This window comes from Mytilus edulis, chromosome 1, assembly GCF_963676685.1.
Source record: "Mytilus edulis chromosome 1, xbMytEdul2.2, whole genome shotgun sequence".
NCBI lineage: Eukaryota > Metazoa > Mollusca > Bivalvia > Mytilida > Mytilidae > Mytilus > Mytilus edulis.
Genome location: NC_092344.1, coordinates 50957115 through 50966694, shown reverse-complemented (window position 1 = coordinate 50966694; position 9580 = coordinate 50957115).

The following is a 9580-nucleotide window of genomic DNA, read 5'->3' as shown; positions in this document are numbered from 1 at the left end:
AGTGTACAAAACATACATGTACATAGTCAATTGCATTCATTCCATTTTTTTGTAAAATTGTCTCCGTTTTTTATTACTTGCCCCTGACATTTTTAGATTATCCGCTATTACTGTCACCTGTTTGTTGTTTTTGTTGATCATTTAGAAATTAATTATAATAATTCAAATAAAGCTATAAAAATGATATCTAAATTGTAAATGCCAAGCTTATTTTTTTGTTTATTCGATTACTTATATATAAAAATATTTAAACTGATGAATATATTAAAACTAGCCCTCGCTGCATTGAAGACCTGTTGGTGACCTTCCGATGTTGTCTGTTCTATGGTCGGGTTGTTGTCTCTGTGACACATTCCCCATTTCCATTCTCAATTTTATTTATTAGGTTTTCAAGGTAAGTGTTGGTTATCCACGCTAGACCACTAAATAAAACTATAGCAGCAATATGATTTCCTGTTAGAAAACTTTGATTTTTTTCGAAAAACTAAGGACTTTCTTATCCCAGGCATAAATTACTTTAGCCGTATTTGGCACAACTTTTTGGAATTTTGGATCATAATGCTCTTCAACTTTGTACATGTTTGGCTTTATAAATATTTTGATATGATCGTCAATGATGAGTCTTATGAAGACGAAACGCACGTCTGGCGTACTCAATTATAATCCTGGTACCTTTGATAACTATATTAAAGAAATGAAAACAAATATATATGTTTTGAGGTATAGGGGGAGGGTTGAGATCTCACAAACATGTTTAACCCCGCCGCATTTTTGCGCCTGTACCAAGTCAGGAGCCTCTGGCCTTTGTTAGTCTTGTATTATTTTAATTTTAGTTTCGTGTGTACAATTTGGAAATTAGTATGGCGTTCATTATCACTGAACTAGTATATATTTGTTTAGGGGCCAGCTGAAGGACGCCTCCGGGTGCGGGAATTTCTCGCTACATTGAAGACCTGTTGGTGACCTTCTGCTGTTGTTTTTTTATTTGGTCGGGTTGTTGTCACTTTGACACATTCCCCATTTCCATTCTCACTTTTATTTTATATAAATCCTCTTTTTTTGTACTAAACTATCAAGCAAATGAATCTTTTCGGTAATTTTCTTTTGCCAGACTCTCGTGTCCTTTATATTACTATCGTTGGATATATAGATCATACCTACATACATATTTGAACTGAAAAAAGTGTTAAATGAAATAGTATATTTATTTCGTTGCCAAGCTAAGGAAGATTATTCGAAAACCATTTCATAAACCAACTATTTCAACACCTAAAACTCCGGCAGCATTAGGAAACAGTATAGGAGAAAGGCTAAAACAACTCTACCTTTGCATCAAGAAATATACTGGTAGTGTCAGGGAGATAGAAGATCAACTAAAGCTTTAGACTGGGTCAAATAAAATCTTGATACAAAAGTACAGCTTATTTCAGAAAAAATAGCTATGTATTCTTATAAGAACCTGCGACTTTACATATCACTGAAATTTTAAACACTACCTAATTATTGAAACATCTCATCAAAAGGTATAGAGGAACAATCAAAACACTGAAGGATCTCTGACTAGAAATCCAACTTACTATTTTAGAAATACCCTTCTTCTCTACACAAGCCTGGAATAAACTTCATAAACATACATACCCAGAAGTATTTTATGACCAAGACATTCAGCGTAAGCAAGAAACATTACATGTTTATAAACCCGTTAGGAAATTAAATCAAGAAAACTGATCACCAAATTTCAATATAGACCTTCACAGAATAACTAGAGGGCAATAAAGAATGTATCAAACAGAGACTTCATGCAGTTGTAGGCAAGGGTAAGATCAAAAGACTATAAATATAAGCCATTTAAGCGATGGAAATCATCCAATTATCCAACTCTCTAAATTGTGGCTCAGAAAACTAACTAACCAAATTTCGAGAGACTGTTGGTCGAAAAACAAAGAACCAGAAGAAATAGACATAGATATTGATAAGTAGGTAGTGACTATAAAACATAATTAAAAACTATAAAGAGATAGGCTAATTCAGAGTTGGTTTTCAGCGTATTACAATTAATCATCTGTAGTAACAATACACTCAGAAAGCTAAGATAGGTCATTGTGGATTGTCCGCGCTGTACCAAACATCGATCTAGTGTATAATACAACTTATTTTCTTTTTTTTGAAATATATACACGGTGGGTATGGTTGTCCTGCGAGAGAACGTTCTGTGCTGGTGATTTGATCCTGTCAGGTGCTGGTGGGTCCTGATTCTGTGCTGGTGGGTTTGTTTACATTGTATCAGAACGGCAATAAAACGACTGTTTTCTTGCTTAATTTTTCTCTGATGCGTCATAAGTACCATGCAAAGTATATTACAACAATATTATATTGCAAAAGTCGTGCAAGTTCGTTAAACGGAATTGTCCTGACGCTGTGCTGGTGATAAGAAAAACGGTCCTGGTTCTGTGCTCCTATGTCCTGGTTCTGTGCCTTTATATTTTAGTTACAAGTGGCATTTATTCAAGATCATTGATGCTGTACTGTTATTGACTAATTAACTGTTGTCTGCTTTCTTGAAATTGACATTGTTGTGAATCTGTTTACTGTTATTATGAGAGAAAAAATACCCCTATTTTTTTTATTTTTTTTTTAAATTACTGTAATCTTATTTATTGGCCTTTTAATGGAACCCTTCTTGCCCCCTTTTAAGATAAGAAAATATGTTTACGATTTTCGGGATTACGATCATTTTGCAAGATCACCAAAATACGTTGTTATTTATACAATACTTCTATAAAGTAGATGATGTGGTATGTTTGTTGTCAATGGACAAATTTCCATAAGAAACCAATGGAAGTATGTGTTAACAACTATACGTCGTCATCGTACGACCTTCAACAATAACCCATAAAATAAAAATGTAAAAGGTTTTGCATAAAAATGGAGAGCAAAAATATAGACTGAACAAAGGACTTTCTGAGAGTTTGAATCATATGTCTTTAGCAGCTTAAAACACATTTGTTTGTGAATTTGAGTGCTCACTATAAGAATGACAATAGTATTGCGGGTTTGTTTGTTTAGGGTTTGCTTTTTTTTTGGGGGGGGGGGGGGGGGGGGGTATAAGTTAGAGCGAGGTTACAGTGAAAGTTTTAAGCTTGGAATAGTTTCCCATAAGATTTAAAAGTTGTATTTTAAAAGAAAAATGTATCTTATAGCTATTAAGAATCACTTGCTGTATCTGTAAGGTTTTTTCAACATAATGTTTTTGTCTGAACGGTTATCAGGTATTTTTTTTCGAAAGTTCGATAGAACACTAAAACAAATTCACTATTTTATGAAAGGGCAGACTAGAATATGTCAGAGAATGAAGACGAGATAACCTAGAGAACACTAACAAAACTAAGATATCTTCGCTTTTTCATTTCAAAATTCCAAAATAAATAAATATTTTTGATAAAGAATTATGGGGGAGGAAGTGAACAATGTGTCTTACTTTTCTATATTTAAATATTTTTATGAATAAAAATCAAATGTGCCTTAATTATAATTGAAAATGAGTAAATGGAAAAAATACCCAACTAAAATACACTTTTATTGTAATATTGATAATATCACTAAGCTTTTAAGTTTTGTGTGTCAAACACACCATCTCTGTAGTAATGACTCCTTACTAAGATATTTCACTTCATCCATTTTTTTCTGCATTTTTTTATATTGTGAATTCTAAGTATTATTATATTAAAATGTAGCCTTAATTTATATTTAAAAAAACTGAATCTAAAGCCAGATATATCAAACATTTTTGTTTCCATCTATCCATTTTCAGGACTTTAACAATAAACGTAAACACGCCTGGAAAGTAAAATGCGTACTCGGCTATCTGTAATCTACCATTTTTAGACACCCTCCTAAAAAAACAAGCGGGGGTTGGGGGTTCAGAAGGGTAAATTAAGTACTTAGATCAATATTTTATCCCTTGACACCATTGGCGAGTATGATCTTGAGGAAACTATGATAGTCCGTCGGAAGGGGACGATAAATGGCTGACCCGTGTTAAGAGAGAGCCACATCTCTTGCACGTTAAAGACACCCTTGAAGATTTCGAAAAAGAGTAGGCTAATGCCGCTACAAGGCAGCACTCGCACCTGCCAAGTGGAAAGGAAATTAATATAAGTTGCAAAACTTGTTTCCCAATCCACTATAAATAAATATGTTTAAACTAATATTTGTCGTGTATGGTTTATGACCCCTTCTGTGGCCTGAACAGTTTAAAACAATACAAATCTACACACACAAAAAACTGGCTTAATTTCAACTGGTTACCAACCCGAATCGCTATAAGATCATACATGTATATAAGCTCACCTGTGTCGAGGGGTCGTGTGAGGTTCATTTATTGTCTTGGCGTCCGCAATTACAAAAAAGATCTTTTCTGAAATTACTTGACCAAATGTTACCAAATGATTTATCAAGAGTGAATCTAGGAAATACAATATTCATCAACAAACATGACCACTGTCTGTTAAAATGTATTCGAGTTTTTAGTTACAGCCGATTCCATTGAGTATGTAGGCAAAGGTAATATCTTTGGTTAGCTTGCTTGTTAGCTAAACCGTGAAGTCATTGTTAGGCGAGGTATACTACCCTCCTTTCGAAGTAGCCTGGTCCTACAGACAGAAAGATGTGTCATTTGTCGGACTAGTCTACTCTTAAAGTAGGGTAGTTTACATGACCTAACAATGACTTTTCTGTTCAGCAAGCAAGATAACCAAAGATATTCCCTTTGTCTTCACACTCATTGAAATTGGCTTTAATATGGCAAAAGTTCAAGCAATTAGGACAAAACTTACCGAGTTAAAAAAATCAAAATGCCTATCTATCTTGCACATTTCAAAAAATTCAGATCAGATAACGAAACTGGGTCCAGCAACATTTATAAGCAATTTAAGATTTTGACCCTCACAGTTTCCATTCACCACAAATATTCTCGTTACAACGAATCATTTTTTAAAAATACAAAAATACCAGTTGCAGCCTTTTGTTTATCTATTAATATATGTAAACGGATAAAGTTATGAAAGGCAGCAGGGTCACCAGGGTGAGGAGTCCATGTCATCTGAAATAAATGCTAAACATAGATCTAGAAAGCGACAGATAATCATGACATTAAAAAAACTCTCTTCTTTTCGACTTTTTTCGAACAAATTGCCACATAAAATGAATTATATAGTATTGTGGAATTTTTAACTTGTGTTCAATTCATTGTGTTGAAAATGCGGCTTTGAACTAGCTTTCAGTACCTGCGAGCATTCGTTGTTCAATAATGTGTGTCTTTGTGTTATTATTTTATGTGATAAATTGTTGTGTTAGTACACCACTGTAACAATGAAGGAGGAAATGAGAAGGGTTGGTTGGGTAGAAGTGGGGAGGGGTATGCGGAGCGCTAACAAACATGTCTATGCGGCATGGGCTTTGATCATTGTTGAAGCATCAATGTAAGAAGGGGCATTTAATATCTTAATAAAACTATTCTTATTTTAGATACTATATATTGTTATCTGATATTGGACGAAAGATGTTGTCCTTTTATGTAATTATGTAATACAAGTTACGATCATTTGAAAACACATATTAAACATCCAAATGGATGCACAAGAGCTAAAATAGGAGTCATAGATCCTATTGACAACAATTATCTGCCCAATTTTATTGATTTTGTAACATTTGTTTCAAATATGACCAACTTCTTATCCAAAATCACCAGCACCGTATCAGGACCCACCAGCACAATGACAGGACCCACCAGCACAGTATCAGGACATGAATAAATTGAGAAAATGCTAAATTTTAATTCATTGCAATGTTTTTTTCACAAAATAGTTTTGTCGTGTGGATTGCGGTATAGAAAGCGGACTCTATGAGCATTTTTGTTTAATTTTTTCAGTTCGAGATTTTCTGAAAATGAGCATTTTTGTGTTACGCTTACTGAAACAGTTTAGAGGGTCAACTTTTTAATGGTTTACATAGGAACCCATAAGAAACAAAATTGAAAAATCTCAACTGTTTTCTTCCATTTTTTATGAGTGAAAACGTCAAAAATCATCATTTTCGTCTTTGTTTACATTTTTTCATTGATCACCAGCACCCGTCAGGACCGAATCACCAGCACAGAACGTTCTCTCGCAGGACAACCATACCCACCGTGATATAGGTAAGAGGGGGATGGGAATTTTATCGGGACTCTGGGATCGCATGTTTTTAAGCTCGGTATTTCGGGATTGACCCTCTCGGGATCCGGGAATTATTTATTCGAATTTCGGGACCTCGGGATTTCTTTATTTTAAGCCCGGGATTTGGATTTCGTGTTTTTAAGCCCGGGATTTCGGGATCAGGACCCCTCCTATCCCTCCTCAGGTAAGGTTGTCCGCACTAAACCAATAAAACCTGTAATAACTACACTCTTAGAAAGATTTGTCAGTAGGAGTTGTCGGTGCAAAACCAAACAGTCATCTAGTGTATATCAAAATTCATTTTTATTATTGAAATAATAAGGTGAGCGGGGATTGTCCGCGCTATACCATAAAATCCTTAGAAAAATGACCATTGATAGGTAAAAATCAACAACACTATCCAAACAGACTTATCTCAGTTGAGAAATTGTTCCTCAGAAACCATACGTAACCAGGAAATTTAACTAAGAATACTGACATCATATCAGGCAATATGGAGGAATTAAAAACAATTTTTCATATCTTCATATTATAGCTCAAATATACTATGCATACAGGAGCATTTTCTATGGGATCTAAAAACAAAAGAAGTATAATAAACTGTTTCAGTCAATGGAAGATCAAACAAGTTTTTCCGATACAAATGATCATCTTGAAAGCTTCATGTTACGAAAAGGAAAAGGGGGGTGTTCATACTTTTGGCATTATAATGGTCCAGCAAAACTAATAAATTGGCAAATGAGATGGTTAAAGCAGTCAATATCAAATTAACTAATGATATATGCCTTATACATTTTTCAATGCCAACACAAACAGCTTCAAGGCGGGAGGACAAGTTCCAATGTAAGCAAATTTGGCTGTGATTTTTTTTTAAATTTGCACTTAAAGATATCGTGTCAAAAAACTATGTTTTTTTTTCGGACGTAAATACGTTTTTTAAAAATTTAAGCTGCGACCTATAGTTCAAAATGGTCTGAAACTAAAAGGTTAATAGTGAATAGTTATTCAAAAAACCTTTTGTTAACATAATATTCTAGATCCTAGCTCGCGAAAAAAGTTTCAAGGGTCCGAAAGGTTGACAAAATCATGGGTAGATTTCAGCAAATGTGCTGACTTTGAAGTTTACAACATACCTGTACTTATACAAGAGGATTCTTTTAATAAGCGATAAAGCTTTGAAAATGTATCCATTAAGGACCATAGTATTATTTATAATGGAAGTCAAGGCTATATTTTTTGCATAAGTGAACCTTGTAATATGCCACTTTCCATCAGGGTCGACTCACAGTGAAGAAGTTTAACCTTTTTGATCAACCAGGGGCGGATGCAGGAATTTTCGAAAGGGGGGGTGCTAACCCAGGGCAAAGGGGGGGTGCAGGGGGTGCAAAACATATGTCCCGATACAAATGCATTGATCGGCAAAAATAAAGGGGGGGGGGGTGCGCACCCCCGGAACCCCCCCCCCTGGATCCGCCACTGTCAACAATTGGGTATTGAAATATTTAACGACCCGCATATATATTAGATGCAGTTTATCGAGTTCTAAAAACATACAACATTTCATCTGAATCTGAATTTCCTTTTATATTTTATCTTATAACTAGTTTTGGATCTAGGAATATTTGTAAAGAGCGACAAGGAGAAAGTGGAGGTGACCAACGTTATAACTATCCCCCGTCGTAGCAGAGGGAGCATTTAGAATTACATGTACATGTATCTTAGTACGTTCTTTCTCCCAGTTCGTCCGTCGCGAACAACCGTCCCCAAAAAGGTTTCTTTTTCCCTTTTCAAATAACAAAACTTACACACATTATTATATATATTACCACAAACCACAGATTGGGTTCGAAATTGGGTAGTTATACTTTTACCTCGAGACTTTTACTGTTCTAGAATTAAGCTCTTTTTAAACCAAAGGGGCCGTTATAGGGGAGCTTAGAATAATTCAAACAAGAAGTTCAACGGTCTTATCTATATAAAAACAAAATACCCCCCCAAAAAAACGAAAAAACGAGAGGCATTTATGAATCTCATTAACAAATGACAATCACTGAACATGTTCCCATCTTAGGCCCAAACCAAATGTTCTATATAAATTTCTATACAAATGAATGCTTATAACTAAAGAAAAGATTAATTACGCGAATCCTGTATCTGTATATGGAAGTTGACTTCTTCATATTTACATCATTGGCCCATAGACACATTATCCATTTTTGTTATTTCTTTCGGATTTCATAACGAAATAATTTTGTATAACAAAGCTTGGCTATTTAGAAATAGCCACTGGCTTAAGAAAACATTTAAAATAATCTGATTCAACTTTAATAACATTGATTGTTAGACCTTTTCATAATTAAACTGACGTGCTTTATGACCATAATATTTTCGAACGAAATTTTCAGTTGATATAAGATAAAAACAAGACCTCACGTGTTTTACTCCTAGGTTCAAAATGTGAGAATAATATCAACATCAAATCCTATAACAAATTAGTCATGTACTTTTAAATATTGAAAAGTCAAAATAAGACTAGATGAATTTGTCTTCGCGTATGACTATTATTTAACAATTAATTTAATGTGGCAGATGAAGCTATCAGTTTATTCGAAATACATCTAGTACATTTTGTAAATTGAAAGTTGCTGTATTTGAAACATAATACATGTATGCCTTAAATTGTGTTTGCTTTGTGACAGTATAATAAATACCTACTCAAAATATTTCAATGATTGGTTAACTTTTAAGAAGATTAAGATGCGGGATTTCTCGCTGCATTAAAGACCCATTGCTGGATTTCGGTTGTTATCTGCTCTTTGGTCGGGTTGTTGTTTCGTTAACACATTCCTTGTTTCCATTCTCAATTTTAATTATTCCAACAGTTTTACAAAATCAAATCAAATCAAATACTTTAATTGCCATATAAATCAAAAACATGATCTAATGACTGTCTTATAAAGGAAACTGTTTAATTTGACTGTGAGATGTGGGGTTTAGTAATATTTTAAGTTTTAGCAATTTACAATAAGTTCAAATTTAATTCAATCATGATGTTTATATTTTTCATATTCTACATATTTTTGAGAACATGGTTAAACTTTATGTACTGTAATATTCTGCTGACGTTTGACATTTCCCCGCTTCTCACATGAAGAAAACAAAATTTGTGACGCGTTGTTTTTCTCAACGGTTTTCTAACAAATCAAAATATGAATTTTTACTTTAGAATATTATTACAAAGATTCAATGTCAACAAAATAAAGTTTAGGTCATCCATGACCTTGACATAAATGATATTATCTGCTTGACCAGACGTTAATAAGTTACATTGACGTTATTTTTAAAAAATCTTGTTTATTGATTTA